This window comes from Sarcophilus harrisii, chromosome 1, assembly GCF_902635505.1.
Source record: "Sarcophilus harrisii chromosome 1, mSarHar1.11, whole genome shotgun sequence".
Classification (NCBI taxonomy): domain Eukaryota; kingdom Metazoa; phylum Chordata; class Mammalia; order Dasyuromorphia; family Dasyuridae; genus Sarcophilus; species Sarcophilus harrisii.
The window spans coordinates 711,570,350-711,590,294 of NC_045426.1; the positions used below are offsets into that span (position 1 = coordinate 711,570,350).

General features: G+C 42.2%; 2 long non-coding RNA genes across 2 annotated transcripts in view; one reads left to right on the top strand and one right to left on the bottom strand.

Annotated features, from left to right (window-relative positions):
• LOC116420879 overlaps positions 1 to 8,315 on the bottom strand; it is a 36,129-nt gene extending 27,814 nt beyond the window's left edge. Inside the window, exon 1 of the long non-coding RNA XR_004231333.1 lies at positions 8,289 to 8,315. This is a non-coding gene — a long non-coding RNA (uncharacterized LOC116420879). The remainder of the gene's footprint in view (positions 1 to 8,288) is intronic.
• Positions 2,282 to 4,082, top strand: LOC116420874. Its single transcript, XR_004231323.1, has 3 exons — positions 2,282 to 2,393; positions 3,335 to 3,525; positions 4,003 to 4,082. It is a non-coding gene; the product is annotated as an uncharacterized LOC116420874 (long non-coding RNA).
• Positions 8,316 to 19,945: the final 11,630 nt, after the last annotated feature.

The window sequence follows — 19,945 nt, forward strand, 5'->3', positions numbered from 1 at the left end:
ACTGCTTTTTTCCAGTCCAGCTTTTGGGGTTCCCTTTTTATGGCCTTTTTTCCAAGAAGGGTTCCCAAAACTCCCTCCCATCCTGAATCCCAGGGGTGCAGGGGCCAACCCTCTCCCCCTGAGCCCCAGCCCTGCCACTGGACCCCGTTTTTACCTCCCCGGCCCCAACCCCTGACCTCAGCATTTGGTTCCCTGACCTCCCTCAGGGTGGGGGGGCCTGGGTCCCAGCCTCGGGGTGGGGGGCTCCTCACCTGGCCGGCCCCACTCTCTCCCTCCCAGGAGCATGTCAGCCCCCTCTGGGCAGGACTCTTCCTAGTCCTCTTGTCCCCAGCTCTTGGGGAAAGATGCTGATGGAATGAACCCGGCTGGAGGCCCTGGGCTTCAGGCCTGCCCCTGCCAGAGGGTCCCTGAGCCCCGGGAGGGAAGGAAAGCTGGGAGGGAGGGCTGCAGCGGCTCCCTGGTCCCAACCGGCCCATTTACCCTCAGGACAACGGGCACCGGGCTGGGAAACTATTCAGCCCAGGAGGCGGGGTGTGGGAGCCTGCCCGGCCTGGCCTGGCACCCTGGCGCCCCTGGGTCAATCCGTGCTCTTCTCCCCGAGTCCCTTATTCTCCCGGTCTCGTCAAAGGTCAGAGACAAGCGTTTGGCTCCAAGCCAAGCAGGCCCCGAACAACAGCCGGGGTTTCTTTGTGCCCAAACCGAGGCTCTTCCCGTCCCGGACCGAGGCTATTTTCTGACTTGCTCCCCACGTGGCCCCTGGATCCAGAGACCACCCGGAAGGCAGGCCCAGGGGACTCTCCGCAGGCCGGGGTCAAGACCCCAGCTCCTAAAGTCCCGGTCCCCAGGAGAACCAAGGACAAAGGGAACAACCTCTGCAGGTTGGGAGGAGCTGCCCCTTAGGGGGACCGGGGTGGGACTGGCGGCGCCACCGGCTCCCCGCCCCCTCCTGCACCACTCCGCCCCCCCTGCCCCGCCCTTCCTTCCCTGCCCCGCCCAAGGGAATGTAAAATGTATCTCAATTAATTAACTATTAATAATAATATATGATTATAAATTATTATTTTATTTTTTATTAAATTTATTGTATATTATTAATAAATTATAAAATATTAATGATAATATATAATAATAATAATAATTGGGCACAGCCAATTCCTTTTTCTAACTTATGGGACTTGTAGGTCACTGCGGAGCATGCCGAGTCACTCCCAGGCCCCTTTCACTTCCCATAAGGCCGCGTTGCCGCAGGGGGCGGCACTTGGCATCCCACGTGGTTCCCTTAAGCGCTTTCCCGGAACCGGAAGTTGGGGCTCTCGCGCTCTCTCCCTGCCCGCAGTCCCTGCGGCCGCACCTTCTACCTCCAGCTCAGACCCCAGGCCGCCCCTCCAAGCCGAGGCCCCTCTCCTCTCAGCCTCTCCGGGCCCGATGCCGGGGGAGTCACCGGGATGGGGAAAGCTCCTTCCTGCCCGCTTTGGGCTCCCCTCGGGGAGGGGCTCCGAGGGAGGAAATGGCCACTTAGGCTCCCTCCCCCCCCTCCCTCCAGTGGTGGGGGCGCCCCTCTGAGGGGCCCCAAGGGCCCAGGGCGCTTTGGGCACCAGGGACCTGGGGATGTGGCGCCGGCTCCGCCCGTCAGCCACGCCCCAGCGAACGTCTCGCCCGTCCTGCTGCCGGGCCCAGAGGGGAGGGAGGCCCCGCCGGGAGTCAGGGAAAGGGGTCAGGGCGGGATGTCATCAGTGGCGGAACCTTCATTTACCTCCCGGGTCTGTTCCTGCCATTTTCTCCCTTATCCCCGGTCCCCTCCCCCAACCCGCCCGCCATTTTGTCTCCCTCCGCCGACCCGTCTCCCTCCGCGGGCCCGTCTCCCTCCGCGGTCCCTCTTCCTTCATAGACCGTATCCGTCTGCGAGTCCGTCTCCCTCCGCGGGCCCGTCTCCCTCCGCGGGACTCCTTCTCGGGGACAGCGCCGCAGATCGGCTCCCGCGGGGCCCTTTCCCGCCCCCCTTGTTCCGCACCTTCCCTCTGCTAATTGCCCCTCCCCCTTCTCTCCGTCTCCAGCTACGCGGCCTGTGGGTCCCTGTGGGCGCGGGGGCGTCTCCCTTCACGCACCCACAGGCTCCGCCCCTTGTTTGCGCAGTTTTCGGGTTTTCTCCCCCTGGGACCGGGAGCCGCTCAGGGCGAGGATCGTGTTTCCCTCCCCTTTGTTCCCGCGATGCTCAGCCGCGGAGCCGGGCTCCTGAGGACGGCTTCTTTGGTGTAATTGTCCGCAGGAGCCGCCCGGGGCAACGGCGGAAGGATCCGGGAGGCGCCCTGGCGGCCCCAATGAGAAAGGCCGGTTTTCCTCCTGGGCTGCAATGACGTCATGGTGTTAACCTGCATTTGGGGCGGGTCCTTAAGGTCAGTGATTTATTGAACATTTATTTGGCCTTTTGGCTTTAGGTTCCATTTTTCCTGACGGGTTTAAAACCTTGTGGGGGGGCCCGAGGGCGGCAGCTTTTTCCAAACGGGAAGGCCCCGGACCCGACTTGACGTTCTCCAACGCTCAGGTGGAAGCCGCCCTGGCCTGTCTGTCATAGGGAAGGGATGAGCCTTGTTCTCCAGGCGGAGGAAGCCCGCCAGGACTGGGGGTAGGGGCTGTGGAAACGGGCTGGTTACAGGGCCCTCCGGGGAGGGGTTGGGGTCCACTCAAAGGGCAGCTTCCGGCGGGAGGACTGTTTCTGGGAGAAGTCCCAGGAGAGTGTGGGTCTCCTAGCTGTTAATAGGGATAATGAGCCCCCGCACCTTTGTTCTGCAAGGTTCTGGAGTACAGTCTCCCTTCCTGGCTTCTCTTTGTGGCTCCTTCCCCGGTCCCTCTGCCTTTTTCCCACAAGGGTTGCCCTCCCCTCTTCATCTCTTTCCTCCCGGGAATCCCCTTCAAGGCTCCAGCCCAATCTTCCCTCCTTCTGTGCATGTGGCTTGAGCTTATTCGGATCCTCTGGGTGTTAGTGATTTCCCCAAAACGACGGATTTTCCCACTTTTCCTTTGGGTCAGTAGTTCTTGTTCCCTTTCTCCCCCAGGGGGATGGGGGTGTCTTGCAGACAGCTTCAGGGTCTCCCCAGTGCTCAGCCATGTGCCCGACCCTCAGGCCAGACCAGCATTCCTGGCGCTTACAGAGTGAACCCGAAAACAAACAGCATGGGGCTGGCCGTCTGATTCAGACTTGGGATGCTTGGTAAGTACCGGACTGGGGCACGTTGGAGCTTGAACATTGAGAACCACTTCTAGCAGATCCGGGGCAGCCACATGGTTCTTCTGTAGGAGGTTCCTGGAGTATGCACAAACCTGTCTGATGTTGCAGGAATTGTTAACATTGGGAGATGTGGCTGTCACCTCCAAGGAGACCTCCAGTCTCCAAGGAGACCCCGGTGCCCTTCACAGCAGGATCTGTGCAGGGATGTGCTGCCGGACAACCAGAGGAACCTGGCCTGCCTGGGTCAGCAGAGATTGCCCTTGTCTCCCAATCTGTGAAGGGCTTTCCTTTCTTTCTTGGTATGAATTATGGGCTTACCTGAGTGTTCTTATTTCTTGTTTTGCCTGACAGTTATGAATCTTTATGGCCCTGTCCTGAGGGAAAAGACCTTTGTTTCGTACCTCTCTAAAGTGATTGTTTGTATGCTCCTGAGGTTGTACCTTCTTCACTCTCTTTTCCATCAGAGATAATATTTAATTATTTTTATATTATTGTATTATAGTATGATGTAATAATATAATAATTATTTAAAATAGTAATCTAACCCTCGTATAGTTTTCTGAAGACATGAAAAGTTTCTAACCTGTTATCAGGATGTGTGTCAAATGAATTAATTTCTTTAACTGACTACAACTCCAGTCTGTGACCCACTTCTCCCTTGTTCCAAAGACTAGGAAGAGAGCATCTTATTAGGAACTTGTATTCATTTTTTCCCAAAGAGAAAAACATAGTAGTGGGGTTTTTTAATTAAAAATTTGTTATTTTTTCAAAAACAGGACTTGTAATTTCCAAACCAGATATGATATACCAATAGGAACAAGGAATAAAACTTGGGATGCCAAAGGGAGATGTCTGATGAAGCACCTGTCCATGTAAATAAGTGAAAACCAAATGGGGGAAAAGGTACAGCATAGAACATCATGAGTGGTCTTTAATAGGAATCACTTATAAAATGTGGATCCAGGAAACTTTCCTTGTATCCCTTCCGAGGAATGTGGGGAAGAGTGGATTTTCTCTGGCAAGAGATCTTTCCCATTCATCCTTCCCTTGTTATCCAGTTATATATTCATAATTCATTATTTATACCAACAGAAGTCCTTGTCAAATTTTTCTTTGCATTATTTTATAAAGGCTTTCCATGTTTTTATAATGAGTATGTTTATGGAGCTAGCTCAAAAGAAAAAGTTATATACTAAATAGTGCAATTGAGTCAGAGTATAATTATTTTGTTACTTTACTGCTTGCTATTCAGTTTCTAGCATTCTGCCATAAATGAAGGAGTGTACCTGTTTCTTCAATTCTGAGAACATTGAGTTTTGTTGTTTTAATGATCTCTGCCCTGTGTTGGCGTTGATCCTCAGCGTTGTTCCAATTCATGCCTGTAGTTACTTAATTGATTAATAAGGTTTGAGTGATTTTTCAATTGATTTAAATTTTTATTTCCTTTTATTTGGATTTTTTCTCCCAACATTCTTGGAATTTATCTATTATAGATAGACAGTTTCTCTGACAAATATTTAATCTTTCCTTGTGATTTAAGTAATTACTATTCCTTAAACCTTTAGGGTAAGTTCCCAAAGTATTAATTAACAAAGTTAATTTCCCTTTTCAAAAGCCTTTAAGGTAACTAAAATTCTAAAATTTTTTAGTGGTTAACCCTTATGGTGGAGAAAGTTATTTAACTTTGTGTCAAAAGTTTGGGAATTTAAGGGACTTTATTTTTGGTTTCAAATTTTCTTCCTTTGGATTAAACCATTTAGAATTATTTAAATAATTAAAATAGAATTCTTTTTTTTAAATTTAACATTAAAGGAACTTCCATTTTTCCTAAAGCGGTTTCAACCTTTTTCCCTTTTCCAAATTACCCAATTATTAAATTTTAAATTTCACAAAACTTTTGGTTCTCCCTTTTTTTTAATATTATAATCTTTTTCCTTCACTAAATTCTTCCATTTTTCCAAATTTTAAAGGGAGAGGAAATTTAAAGTGTTCTTAACTTCCCTTAACCTAAATTTTTTTTATAAAAACTAGGTAATTTTTGTAATTTTTTTTTATTTTAATTTTCTTTTGTTTGCTTTCTTAATAATGTCCTATTAATAGTTCCAAACCTAAGTCTTTTTGTTATTTAATTTTTATAATTTTATTTTAAAGTAGAAGTAATTTTGTGTTAAGGAAATGGAATATTTAACATTTTCCCCAATTAACCAATAATTTTAAATCAAAAAAACCCAAGGTGGAATTTTTTGGGAATTTAATGCGAGTTTTTTTTCTTGGTTTTAGACTTTCTTGTGGGTGTTGGGTAATAAAAATTAATAATTAAAGTTTTAAAAGCTTCTTATAGTACAAAAACCTTAAAAATTCATAATAATTGTGTAAATTTTTGGGAAATCTTTAATTGATTAAGAAGAAATATTTTAAAATTAATGACCAAATGGAAATTTTCTTTTCCTCTTTTTCATTGGGAACAGGAGGAAAATCAAAAAAATAAATTTGGACCTTTCCTTTAAAGGAATTATCCAAAATCAAAGGGATTATCTTGGGAAAACCCTTTAAATTAAATGTTGGAAATTTCCCCAAAGGAGAAATAATAAATAATGAAATAAATTTGGCAAGGTTTCTGACATACTTCTATCGGAAAATCCTTTGGGAAGAAACCTTATAAATGTTAAGAATGTGGGAAGGCCTTTTGCTTGGAAAAAGGATATTTGACAAACCCAAAAATTCTCTGCCAAATTACAAAAATGTAATAAGGGAAAAGAAAGGCCTAAACACCTTAAATTTACTTGAAATTTTGGAGAATATTAATGGAATGAAGTTGTTAAGGTTGCCCTATCAAGAACCTTATCCAAAAAAAAATTCAAATACCCGGAGACAAAGGCCTTCAAAATTTAAAATTGGGTGTGGAAAATTTCCCCAAAATCCTTAAATATTAGTTTTTCTCACAAGAAAACCCCAGGTTTCCTTCCAAACCAGACAGTTTGATCGGGGGTAACCTAAAAATAAAAAATTTAATTTTTGGGGTGCAAATTTTTTGGCCTTGGAAAAAGTAGGGATAAATGAAAAAACCTTTAAATCTAATGCCAAAAATGTCCTTTAAGAAACCAAGAGTTAAACACCTTAAATTTGACCAGAAATTGATAAGGGAATATTTTAAATGGTCTGGGTTCAGGAAAGGTTTTGAATTCCTTTCAAGGGAAAACCTTTTACAATTTTAAAAAAATTTTAAATACCCATGACTTAACAAAAGGAAGTCAAGAACCCTTTTGAGAGAATTGAATGTTGGTTAAATCACTCAAATTATTATAGGAAATATCATTTTACTGCAGCCACAGTATTTTCAAAAGAAGACAGTTGAATTTGAGTGGGTAATTTAACACCTTCAGGAAACAAACTCTCTTAAATTTTTTGCCAGTCCCTTGTGTCTTAGAATTTTGTTAAAGGAATTGGGCAGTACCTTCTTAAACCATGTTAAGAATTCCCTTTTTTCAAGCAACCAAATTAATTCCAAAATCCCAGAGGCTGTTGGCTTTAACTTACAATTTGAAAACAAGGGAGAAAGTAAAGATATTAAAATATACGTTGGTTCTTTTCTAAGTTCCTCCTTCAAGGGAACCCTTTAAGATGATAAACATAATATTTGACTATAAATTCTTTTGGCTTTTAACTATAAAGGGTTAGGTAGAACCCTTTTCAGGTTCCAATCCAGCAGAAAAGAAAATGAATTGTATGAATTTCCTTAACAAGCTTTAACTTAATAACCAAGGAAAAAACAATTATTTTATCTATCCAAACTTTTCAAATTTTGTGGTACAAAGAATTTAACAGTCCAAATTAATTTTTTAAACCTGTAATAATATAAAAAACCTTAAGGAACTTCAAAACAAACAAAGGTTGGGAAAGCCCAGGAAATTTAAATATCATCAGGCTGCTCGAGCTTTACACTTACAATTTGGAATAACAAGAGAGGAAGCTAGGAGCATAGTAAAAACCTGTACAGCTTGCCTTCCTTTCTATGCTCCTACACTGCCTCCAAGGAAGAACCCTCGTGGTTTGAGACCCAATGAAATTTGGCAAATGGATGTGACCCATTATAAATCTTTTGGTCTTTTGTCTTTTATCCATGTTGTGGTAGACACTTTTTCAGGATTGCAAATGCAATACCAGCAGCAAAAGAAACAGCCCGAGTAGTCACTGAATTCCTTATACAAGCATTTGCAATCATGGGTGTGCCACAAGCAATGAAAACAGACAATCGACCTGTATATACTTCTAAACATTTTGCACACTTTTGTGCACAGTATAAGATTTTACAGGCCACTAGCGTATTGTTTAAACCTCAAGTATAGACAGTAGTAGAGAGGAGAAACAGAGACATTAAGATGCTCCTCCAAAAACAAAACAAAGGGTTCAGGCAGCCCAAGAATCTCATTCTAAATATCATCAGGCTGCTCGAGCTTTACACTTACAATTTGGAATAACAAGAGAGGAAGGTAGGAGCATAGTAAAAACCTGTACAGCTTGCCTTCCTTTCTATGCTCCTACACTGCCTCCAAGGAAGAACCCTTGTGGTTTGAGACCCAATGAAATTTGGCATATGGATGTGACCCATTATAAATCTTTTGGTCGTCTGTCTTTTATCCATGTTGTGGTAGACACTTTTTCAGGATTGCAAATGCAATACCAGCAGCAAAAGAAACAGCCCGAGTAGTCACTGAATTCCTTATACAAGCATTTGCAATCATGGGTGTGCCACAAGCAATGAAAACAGACAATCGACCTGTATATACTTCTAAACATTTTGCACACTTTTGTGCACAGTATAAGATTTTACAGGCCACTAGCGTATTGTTTAAACCTCAAGTATAGACAGTAGTAGAGAGGAGAAACAGAGACATTAAGATGCTCCTCCAAAAACAAAACAAAGGGTTCAGGCAGCCCAAGAATCTCATTGTAAATATCATCGGGCTGCTCGAGCTTTATGTTTGCGATTTGGAATAACAAGAGAGGAAGGTAGGAGCATAGTAAAAACCTGTACAGCTTGCCTTCCTTTCTATGCTCCTACACTGCCTCCAAGGAAGAACCCTCGTGGTTTGAGACCCAATGAAATTTGGCATATGGATGTGACCCATTATAAATCTTTTGGTCGTCTGTCTTTTATCCATGTTGTGGTAGACACTTTTTCAGGATTGCAAATGCAATACCAGCAGCAAAAGAAACAGCCCGAGTAGTCACTGAATTCCTTATACAAGCATTTGCAATCATGGGTGTGCCACAAGCAATGAAAACAGACAATCGACCTGTATATACTTCTAAACATTTTGCACACTTTTGTGCACAGTATAAGATTTTACAGGCCACTAGCGTATTGTTTAAACCTCAAGTATAGACAGTAGTAGAGAGGAGAAACAGAGACATTAAGATGCTCCTCCAAAAAGAAAACAAAGGGCTCGGGCAGCCCAAGAATCTCATTCTAAATATCATCAGGCTGCTCGAGCTTTATGTTTGCGATTTGGAATAACAAGATAGGAAGGTAGGAACATAGTAAAATCCTGTACAGCTTGCCTTCCTTTCTATGCTCCTACACTGCCTCCAAGGAAGAACCCTTGTGGTTTGAGACCTGATGAAATTTGGCATATGGATGTGACTCATAAATCTTTTGGTCTTTTGTCTTTTATCCATGTTGTGGTAGACACTTTTTCATGATTGCAAATGCAATACCAGCAGCAAAAGAAACAGCCCGAGTAGTCACTGAATTCCTTATACAAGCATTTACAATCATGGGTGTGCCACAAGCAATGAAAACAGACAATCGACCTGTATGTACTTCTAAACATTTTGCACACTTTTGTGCACAGTATAAGATTTTACAGGCCACTAGCGTATTGTTTAAACCTCACGTATAGACAGTAGTAGAGAGGAGAAACAGAGACATTAAGATGCTCCTCCAAAAACAAAACAAAGGGTTCAGGCAGCCCAAGAATCTCATTGTAAATATCATCTGGCTGCTCCAGCTTTATGTTTGCGATTTGGAATAACAAGAGAGGAAGCTAGGAGCATAGTAAAAACCTGTACAGCTAGCCTTCCTTTCTATGCTCCTACACTGCCTCCAAGAAAGAACCCTCGTGGTTTGAGACCCGATGAAATTTGGCATATGGATGTTTCCCATTATAAATCTTTTGGTCGTCTGTCTTTTATCCATGTTGTGGTAGACACTTTTTCAGGATTGCAAATGCAATACCAGCAGCAAAAGAAACAGCCCGAGTAGTCACTGAATTCCTTATACAAGCATTTGCAATCATGGGTGTGCCACAAGCAATGAAAACAGACAATCGACTTGTGTATATTTCTAAACATTTTGCAAACTCTTTTGCACAGTATAAGATTTTACAGGCCACTAGCGTATTGTTTAAACCTCAAGTATAGACAGTAGTAGAGAGGAGAAACAGACATTAAGATGCTCCTCCAAAAACAAAAGAAAGGGGAGCCACAGGCAACCCTAGAGAACTTCTAAATCTAGCTCTTTATACTATTAATTTCTTGATTTTTCACAAAGATGTACTGGCTCTGGCAGGCAGGTTTTATAACCCACTGAAAGGGCAGTGTCCAGTGAGGGGCTCCACTATCTTTAGATAATCGCCAGGTGATGTGGAGAGACCCAGAAAGTGGTGAATGGAAGGGACCAGATAGGTAAACTGCTTGGGGGAGAGGGTTTGCTTGTATCTCCACAGATGGAGAAGGATTCAGATGGGTGCCAATGAGCCGAATTCGCTTTGTCCATCAGAGAGCGATGAAAGGACGGAGAAGACCCAAGGAACATCGGGTGGTTCTGTTGCTGACTTTGCTCACCACTGATTGAGCATGGCAGTTATGGCATTTGACTTATGGACATCAAAATTTGTAGGACTTCGAAACCCTCAGGAATCATTGGATTCTCTGAGACATAAGACTGTTGCAGGACTTCAAAATCTGCTGGAATCATTGGATTCCCCACCACATTAAAAGACTGTTGCAGGACTTCATAAACTTGCGGGGATCATTGGATCCCCTGACATGTGAAGCAATGGACAATAGATTGGTTTTGGACTATCTCTTGGCTGCTGAAGAAGGTGTATGTGTGACTGTTGTTTACATACCCTCCTTCTAGGACTTCTGGAAGTCTTTTACAACACCATGTTAATTCATATTGTTTATTATATAACAACTTACATGTACAATTGATGTTTGTTGCACCACATTGAGCCTGTACTGGTTGTGGCGAGTATCATCACTAATAGCCTCTGCATTATTGATATGTGCTTGTGTAATATCTCCCCTGCTGATGGGTTTGTGCATACCTGTTTCTAATAAAACCCTTCAGCCCAGAAACGTGTTAGCAATCCCCACTTCCCTTTGGTGTTTTTCATCTCCCTTCCTGAGGTGTCAGGGAGGGTATGATCATCTCCTTTTTAGTGCTTTCACCTCCCTTCCTGAGAAGTCAGGGGGAGCGTGATCACCTCCTTTTCGGTGTTTTCACCTCCTTTCCTGAGAAGTCAGGAAGAGCGTGATTCCCTCGTTTTGGGTTTCTCACCTCCCTGAGAAGTCAGGGATGGTGTGACCACCTGTGTTCTAAAACAAAAGAAAGCAGGAGATGTTGATGGCTGAAAGTCTTGAGTGATGCACTGAGGTCAGGACAGCCAAGCACTTGAGGGTAACTACCAATTGGACAATACTCTATGGGCATATGCTTAGAAAATGGCCCTTCCCATTATCCTGTGCTGACTTGATCATTGGTGTATACAGAGAAATGTAGGAGGGACTAGGGGGTGGAGTAAGATGAGCAAGAGTCACTTTGGATGTAGAGGAGGAAAAAGGAAGGTTGCAGAGATCCTGCTTCCAACCCCTTCCCTTCTACCCTAGAGACCAAGAATAAAGACTAAGGACTTTTGCTTATCCTGACTCTGGCTGATTCTAAGGTATCCAGGGTGCTAACGCGGTCATCACAATAAACCTTAACAATACACAGTGTAGGAAAACCTTCTTTCAGATGAAGGAACTTGTTTGATCCCAGAGAATTTACACCCGAGAGAAACCTTATGCAAGCACACAGATTGTGGGAAGGCCTTATTTGAGAAAACAAACAAAAAACTTATGCAACACCAATGGATTCATAGTGGAGAAAAACCTTATATATAGGTAGAAGGTAGAACGTCCTTCCTGTGAAAAATACATCATCTTGTACATCACAGAATTCATACTGGAGAATAACCTCATCAGTTTAGTGAATATGGAAAGGCTTTCTGCTTGAAGACAGCTCTTAAACTGTACATCAAACAGTTCACAGGCAGAAAAACGTTATGAATTAATCAGGGAAATCCTTCATTCAGAGGACCCATCCTACTACAGAGAGTTCACAATGGAGAGGAGCTTTATTTATAAATGTGAAGTCACTTCATGGAAGCTCACATGTTACCAAACACTAGAAAGTTCCCACAATAGTTTTATAAATAATGAATTAAGGTGGGGAAAGCTTTCCCTTAGGAGTATAGTTTTTATATTTATACTAAAATGTTCACATTGGAGAGACATCTTTTGAGTGTGTAATGAACGTGGGAATTTGACGTCTTCTAATACTAATAAATTTAGTCTTCTGAAGATCATGAATTTCAGGAGTGTTTTAAGCATTGCACATGCTTAGCTAAAATTAGTAAAACTCACAGTAAAATGAAAACTCAGAGGCCAATCCCAAATTTTCCATAGTGGTTGCTCCATGGTGCTTTTGATTATTCAAGTCCTCAAGCACCTCTCTTCCCTATTTTGCATGCTTATTTCAGGTGGCAATTTATTCTCTTAACATTCTTGACAAATCCCCAAGTGCTTCAACAATTCTGGTGAATCCCGAAAGTGCTTCCTCAATTTCTCTATAAATTCAGAATCACTATCTATTCTCTTTCCCCTTTTCATCATATAGGAAAATGTTTTAACACTAAATCAAGGTAGGAAAGAATCTCAGGAGTCACTATCTTTTTAACGTTGAGGACATAGGCCCAAAAGCTTATGTCTACTATTTTCAAAGACAGCAAAAAAAATTCATGCCATTATAGGATTATGGTTGAAATTCTTGTGTGTGTTGCAAGGCAATCAGGGTTAAGTGTCTTCCCTATGGTCACACAACTAGGAAGTGTCAAGTGTCTGAAGGTGAATTTGAACTCATGTCCTCCCGACTCCATGGTTGGTGATCTATCTACTATACCACATAACTGCCACAATTTTTTTTAAAGGCAGTATAGGTGTCATTTATTCAAAAGAACATTTTAAAACCAAATAGTCCAAAGCTTCACAGTGTCTTGGAAGTCATTATCACAATTTTCTAAAAAGTCTTTCTACAAGTGGTGTCATTGTCCCATGACTTAAAATATCGAAGTAGCCCTGAGCCTGCATCCCAGTGAGTAGACATGGCTGGTCCCCTTTGCCTCTAGTCAGAAATGAGAGAGTGGAACTTGAGGGGAAAGGAGGCCTGAGGCCTATCCCTTGATAGTTATTCCAGTTAACGAATATTTTGATGAATCTTTGGGGTATGGTTTTTTCATCCACTTTTCCAAGGTTACACAATAAGTGATGAGTCGGAGTTCAACCCCAGGTCCTCTGACAGTCTGGCCTTTCCATGGTACCATCCAGTCCCTTCTCTTTGGTAAGGCTTCATTCTCTGCCTGTGCCTTTATTAAATTTCTCGCTTGTGCTATAGCCCTTATTCTAGCCCTATTCCCTGCCTCATGCATCTTCAGTCTTTCTTCACTGGCTCCTTACCAGCTGCATAGAGATATGTTTTTGTCTTGTTACAGGATGTCCTAGCTTTCCCTTCCTTGGCTAACAATTGATTATTTCTAGCTTTTTGAATGGGAGGAAGCAGTAGAATAGCTCATTGCTCCCCCATGTATCTCCTGGCAATAGAGGAATATTTGGGATGTGTGTGGCAGGAGTAACAGAGTTTGACTTCTCTTGTCAGTCTCGAGGTTTTATCTGGAATTCCTACTGGCAAGCTGCTGGCAGGAGGTAATGGAGTGCCAAGGGGAAGGCATGGGATTGGGTTACTGCTTTGGGCCTTAGCAGGTGATTAGAAACATGCGACAGTTTGACTAAAAGCAGGAGGTGGGGCTGCTGTAGTTTGCCAGTTGGTCTTCATTTCTTCTCCCTTCTCCAGGAAGCAAGAACCTGATAACTTCCCTTTTTTCTTGTTTATTTGCAAGATCAATGAGCACACGTAGCTACTGCTCCTCTCGTCTGAGTTGAGTAGAGATGTTTCTCATTTTCCTTATTTTCTTTTCCTCTGCTTTACACCTGTCCAGATTCCTCCTCCCTCCTGCTGCCATTATTAATCCTCTGTCACTCTTAGAACCATGATCAATTGAATCAACTCTGCCATTGCTCTGGTGTAGAGGTCAGTCTGCTCCATTCTGCCCCCATTTACTCCTCTGTAACTAAAGTGCACCACTGTGGCTCCTCCTCCACTATGTTTTATTTCAATATTCCAATTGGACTGTAAGCCTATTAAGGAAAGGGTTTCTTTTGTTTTCTCTATATATGTGTATATATATGTATATCCCCAGTGTTTAGTAGAGGGTTTGGCATATAGTTGATGTTTAATAACTGCTTTTTCATTCATTCATTTCCCTTATTTCCTAGAGGTAAAAATTCCCCAAGGTCTGACATCTGGCTCTCGACTATTCCATACTTTCTGTTGAGACTTCCCCCCGTTAAGGTAACTTAAGTTATTAATAAAAAACTTGCACAATGCACCAGGATTGAGGAAGAAATCAAGAAAAAGGGCTTGGGCAACAGCTGGATGATGTCTTAGTTGTAACCTGAACCTTTACAACTTCAGACACATGCACATATGTGTGCACACATATTATTGATGCCTTTTTTTTGCACTAGACATTTCTCAAAACACTACACAGTGAACCCTCATAGCAAAAATGCTATGCTAAAAGTGAATGCTTCTGACAGTATATGCAACATCCTTCACCTGCAAACTCTCTCCCCGTGTCGTCTAAGGGGAAGAAAGTGAGTGTGTTTTGTGTTTTCTCCAACTTTTGCCATTTTAAAATCTATCAAAAGTATTTTATCTCAGGAAATACAGATGGCATTGTTAGATTTTGAAGTGAAGCTTCAGACCAGACTCAGTCATTATTTACAGGAAGTGTTCTATCTCTCAGAAGTCCAACTGGCTACAAAAGTAGGGAACAGTTAGGATGATCTTTGATCGAACAGAAGAAACTATACACAAGTATAGTGCTAGTGACCAGAAAGTAGAATGGGCAAATTCCAGATTATGCAAACATATGCCAGGGATATTCTAGTGATGAAAAACGGTGGATGCAGGACAACCTGGATCATTGAACTGCATTAGGAAGGAGTGAGGGGGGAGCCACATTTGTGGACACAATGGTAGAGAATACTCTACTCAATACTCTGTATTCTAGAGGAAGAAATTTTATTCTTGTCTTATATTGCAAGCTTATTCCTCATTGCTGCTAGATGGAATTAGTGGACCATTCATGTACTTATTCATCTACATTATTCCTTAACCTCTAGTATTCATGATAAAGGAGGAACAAATCTCAGAAGTTCACCTATCACTTTCCAGCTTTTTACTTCCGAGGTGTTGGAAATTCCTATTGAAACTTGCTGATGCATTGGCTGTGTTTCTGTAAGATATAATCTTAGAGAATTGCCCGGGATGCTGAATGTATAACTGTCTTGCCCATATTTACCAACCAATATGCAAGAGGCAAGACTTGAATCCATGTCTTCCAAGGCTAGTTCTCTGTCCCCTGCACCAAAAAGAATATATTTTTAAAAGTTATCAGTTAAAAGTTGAATCCTCATGTATCTTTGGGTTCATTCACAGAGATTAAAATTGAATTGTTGCTAGCAGTGTAGACTGTTAGTGTTGTGTTGATTTACCCAATAGTAATGCAATAGGATTTTTATGGATGAAAAACAACCAGTTAAAACTGAATGGTAATGGTCTGAATTCGATCTGAAAAATGAAGCAAATTGTAGAATATATAAGAAAATGACACTATATTGCCTAGAAGTAACAACTAAAATAGGGATTTATACATACACATAAAGTTTAAGGGAAATCTATTTTGCCTCAAATGAATTGTAAAGAAGAGGAGTCTCAATCATCCACTTCTGATATGACCAAGAATGTTCATGTTCTAGTATATAAAGAATTCAGCAAAAAATGGAAATAAATTCTTAGATCCTTTTTATTTGGACTCATGATTTCCTCAATGTAGAGAATTCCTTAGAGTATAAACTCCCTCCCCTAATGTAGTTGGGCATCTTAGTTGCCTCGAGGCAGCAGAGTTTAACATTGGCTCAGAGTCATTCATCTAGTGTGTGTTGGATGTAGGACTTGAATACAGATCTTAATTTTAAGGTTATCTCTCTATCCCCATTTGTCTCAGAACATATTAGGTCATTACACAATTAAAAATTGTAACTAAGTTAAAATGTGAACAAAAAATGTAGCCTTAAATGGAGGTTTAATAAGTAATAAACAGGTCAAAGACCAAACCATAGAACAATTAAAAAAATTTCTATGAGAATGATGTGGGCTTGTGGTGAGCACAATATCCTAAGATTATCACAGGCAGCTTAAGCCAGTTTTTCCTTATAAGTTATTGGCACTACCTTCAAGGTTTAGTTCTCTCCAGGGACTAAGGCCTTGGCTATTGATGGAACTTGATGGAACCTTTGTGCAAAACCATTCAGGATACAAGGGGCTGTTGATCTTCCTGGGATCCTGACTGAACCAGCAGAGGAGACCTGGGCTCAAAATTGTATCTGTGATGAATAATCTTGTCCTGCTTTGAAAGTTCTTCCTTCTTGTGGCTAAGTAAACCTTTTATTAACTGTTAATGACCTTTCAGGGTCTCATGTTGTCCCACTTTTGGACCAGAACCACCACATCAGTCTGTTGTAAACGCTGGCTTATTTCAGATCACATTCCAAAATTTGTGTCATGTGGCTAAAGCTTCCCACCAGTCACATCTAGCTGCTCAGTGGTGCCTTTTGTTCCCCCCCGACCTCCACATTGTCAGATTGTTCCACCCAACAACCTCCTGACATCGACTAGAATTTCCCATTATCCTTTAGATTCACTTTCATTTCCACTTGAAGTAGTTCCCTCCAACAATTATCTATAACTACCTGGATAGTAGAGCTCCATTCTTTCACTTTCACCTTTAGAAAGGAGGTCAGTTTGCACTTTATACTTGTATAGAGGCACCTGATGGTACAATAAAGAGAATTCTGAGTGTCAGGATGACCTGGGCTCAAATTAGGCCACACTAGCTGTGTCATCTCTAGCAAGTCACAACTTCTGCCTCAGTTTCCTCAACTGTAAAATGGGAATAATAAAATGGGGGTCCCAATAACACCTACCTCGAAGGGATAGTGGTGAGGACAAAATGAGATATTTGAAAAAAAAGGGGAGGAGCTTAGCACAATATCTAGAACATAGGAAGGGCTGTATAAATGCTTATTCCTTTCCCTTTCTCTACTTAATACATTCATACTTGTTCATGGCATTAACAGATAATGGATTCTGAAAGTCACTACAAAATTTCTTGCCTTCCTCATATTCTTGAAGCAAGGTCATTAGTCCTCATTTTTGTTGGTAGTGGTCAGAGCTGCCTGCCTTTTGGAATCCTAAATTTCCTGCAAGTCTCATTTCAATTGCATGAGACCTCTTCATTATATTGTTTTTTTGAAATGATTTTTTTCAATTATCAAGTATTTAGGGGGTTTCCTATTTTCTTTTCCACCTTTGTTCGTACTGGGGGAAAAAAAGAAAATCCTTGTTACAGATATGCATAGTCAGGCAAACCAGATTCCCACAATGACCAGAAATGTGTGCTTCGCAGTGCACGTTTAGTTCATCACCTTTATTAGGTGGGCAGGTGGTTTTCAAGTCCCACAGCTATTATTGCTCTCTCTCCAACCTCTCCCCTTCCACCATTACTTTGAATTTACTTTGTATATCTGGAATCAGAAAGACCTAAGTTCAAGTTCTGGTTCAATTATTAATGATGTGACTATGGATAAGTCACTTAGCTTCTATTTGCCTTGGTTTACCCCTCTCTGCAATAGAAATGCTAATTTATGTAGCACATATCCTTCCTCCTTCAGATATTAGCAGAGGTTCATACTGCTCCTGCTGGACAGGGAGGTAGAGTTCTGTGGGATGTGACTTCCTTTTAACTATCATGGTTTTCAGCCTCTTTCTCTCTGCCCCCCAAGTGCATGTCCATTTCCATCTCTTCAGCTGACATGCACTTATTGATGTGGATGAGACTATATATGTGGCCCAGTCAAAAGAGTCGCTGTTGTTTGTCTCTGACCTTGGGGAATGAGCAAGATGCCACTTAGGCCTGCCTCTCTTACTCCCCTTTTCAATACCATTGAAAGGATTTTAATATGTATGCTTTGGATCTCTCAGTGGGAAAACTCCTTTTACATAGATCATCAAATTATTCTTTATTCACACAACAAACATTGAAGACCTACTAGGTTCAAGGCACAGGGGATGCAGCTAAAAAAGGGAACCAGTTCCTGCCCTCAAGAAGCTTTCATTCATTTGGAAGGAGATAGTATATAAACACAAAAGTAAAGCCCATATAGAAATTACCATGTAATTCTAAGGAAAGAGCCGTAGAAAGGGGGAATCTGGGTAGGTTTAGTTTATCCCCCTTCATGCAATCTCCAGTCCTCCAGATGTCCCTATTTCTATGAAGGGTATCACCATATTTTGTTAAAGACCATATCTAGATGAAGGGGTGGGTCAATTCTCTGAGAGCCTCCACAGCTGTGAATCACAACACTTGAAGGAATTGCAAAGTAGCCTTTACTTATGCAGATGTTCTTTGTGGATTGAGAATGAGATAAATTGGAGGCAGATGGAAGAGGAGAGAGGTCAGAGAAGCAACTGCCTCTCAGTCTCCTTGTATCATCATCTGTAAAGTATGGGCTAATTCCCTGGAAGGCCTTGAGGTCAGCCAGAGTCAGGATAAATCAAAGTCCTTGATCTTTAGGGGGAGAAGTAAAGGAGGCAGGCGAGCTGCCATGTGGCTCATCAAAGATATATTCTGGATTCTGGAGTCCAGAGTCTCCAGCCTCTCTCCTCCTCGTCCCTGACTTCTCTCCCTCAGCCCTCCAATCCTTGCCTACGATTACCCCACCACCAAGCATTCAGCAAGCCCCAATCCTGAGGAGAGCCATTTATCCAAACATATGCTCATTGAGCCATTATCTCACATGGAAGAGGTAATTAGCATTCAGTGCTCTCTTGTTTGATTCAAGCACACCTTTTTCAGAGTTTCATCCCGCTACAATCATCAGTCTCTCACATGAAGAGATCCGTCCTACAGCTCTGAGTTAGACCTCCAGCAGCCACTGGCAGGTGGCTCCTGTATCACAATTTTTCTAGTCACAACCTTGGAGGCCATCTCTATCACTTACCATATAGAAGTGATGACTGCTGAAATGATTTACTAATGGGGCTCCCTTTTCAAGTCCCTTTCCTTTTCACTCTAACCTATCTGTCAAATAGCTTATCTTCCGAAGGCACAGATCCCTCCTCAAAAGCCTTTAAGTCCATTCTAGATCTACTTCCCAAACTTTTCCTTCATCTGCATTATGTTCCAGCCATCCTGGATAACTTTACAATTTTGCTGTTCCATATCTTGCCTCATGCATTTGGACAGAACCTTCCTCTTTCACTTCCAATTAGAATGGATTCACTTCTCACATCTATCTCCCAGAGCTCTTTTCGTGTGAGACTCATCTCAGGTTCCATCTCCTTTATAAAATTTCTCTTTCTTCCCTCCTTCCTTTCTTCCTTCCTTTCCTCCCTCCCTTCTTCCTTCCCTTTCCTTTTTCTTTTCATTTCCTTAGGCAATTAGGGTAAGGTGACTTGCCCAGGGTCACACAGCTAGAAAGTGTTAAGTGTCTGAGACCAGATTTGAACTCAGGTCCTCCTGACTTCAAGGCTGCTGCTCAATCCACTGTACCACCTAGCTGCCCCAACAAGCCTTTCTTAAAAGAATAAATACATTTATTTATTTATTAGTCATTAAAAAAAACAATTAAATTATAGGCAGATAGGTGACACAGTGGATGGAGTGCCAGGCTGGACTTAGGAAGAACTGAGTTCATATCAGACTTGAACACTTACTGTGTGATCTTGGGTAAATCACTAAATCCTATTTGCCTCATTTTTCTCCTCTGTAAAATAAGCTAGAGAAGGGAATGAGAAACCACTCCAGTATTTTTGCCAAGAAAACCCCAAATGGGATCATGAAGAATCAGACATGACTGAAAAATGACCGGAGGATAACTATATAGCTGGGCACTGATCCTTGGGGATTTCTTCTAATGACCTTCTTACCCAGACTAGTCTTTCACCTGAGTCCCTTAGTCCCACTACCTCCCCTCTCTCTTCTTTAATCTTCTCTCCTCATTTCTTCAACATCTTTTCTTCATTGAAGAGAATGTTTGGAGTATGGTTTTCAGTCAGTGTATTTATTTTGAGAGGTAATTAAGGTAAAGTCATACAGCTAGTAAGTGTTAAAATATCTGAGGTCAAATTTGAATTTGGTCCTCCTGACTCCAGAGCTAGTGTTCAGTCCATTACAGTGCCCTCTAGCTGCTGGCACAACAAGCATTTAT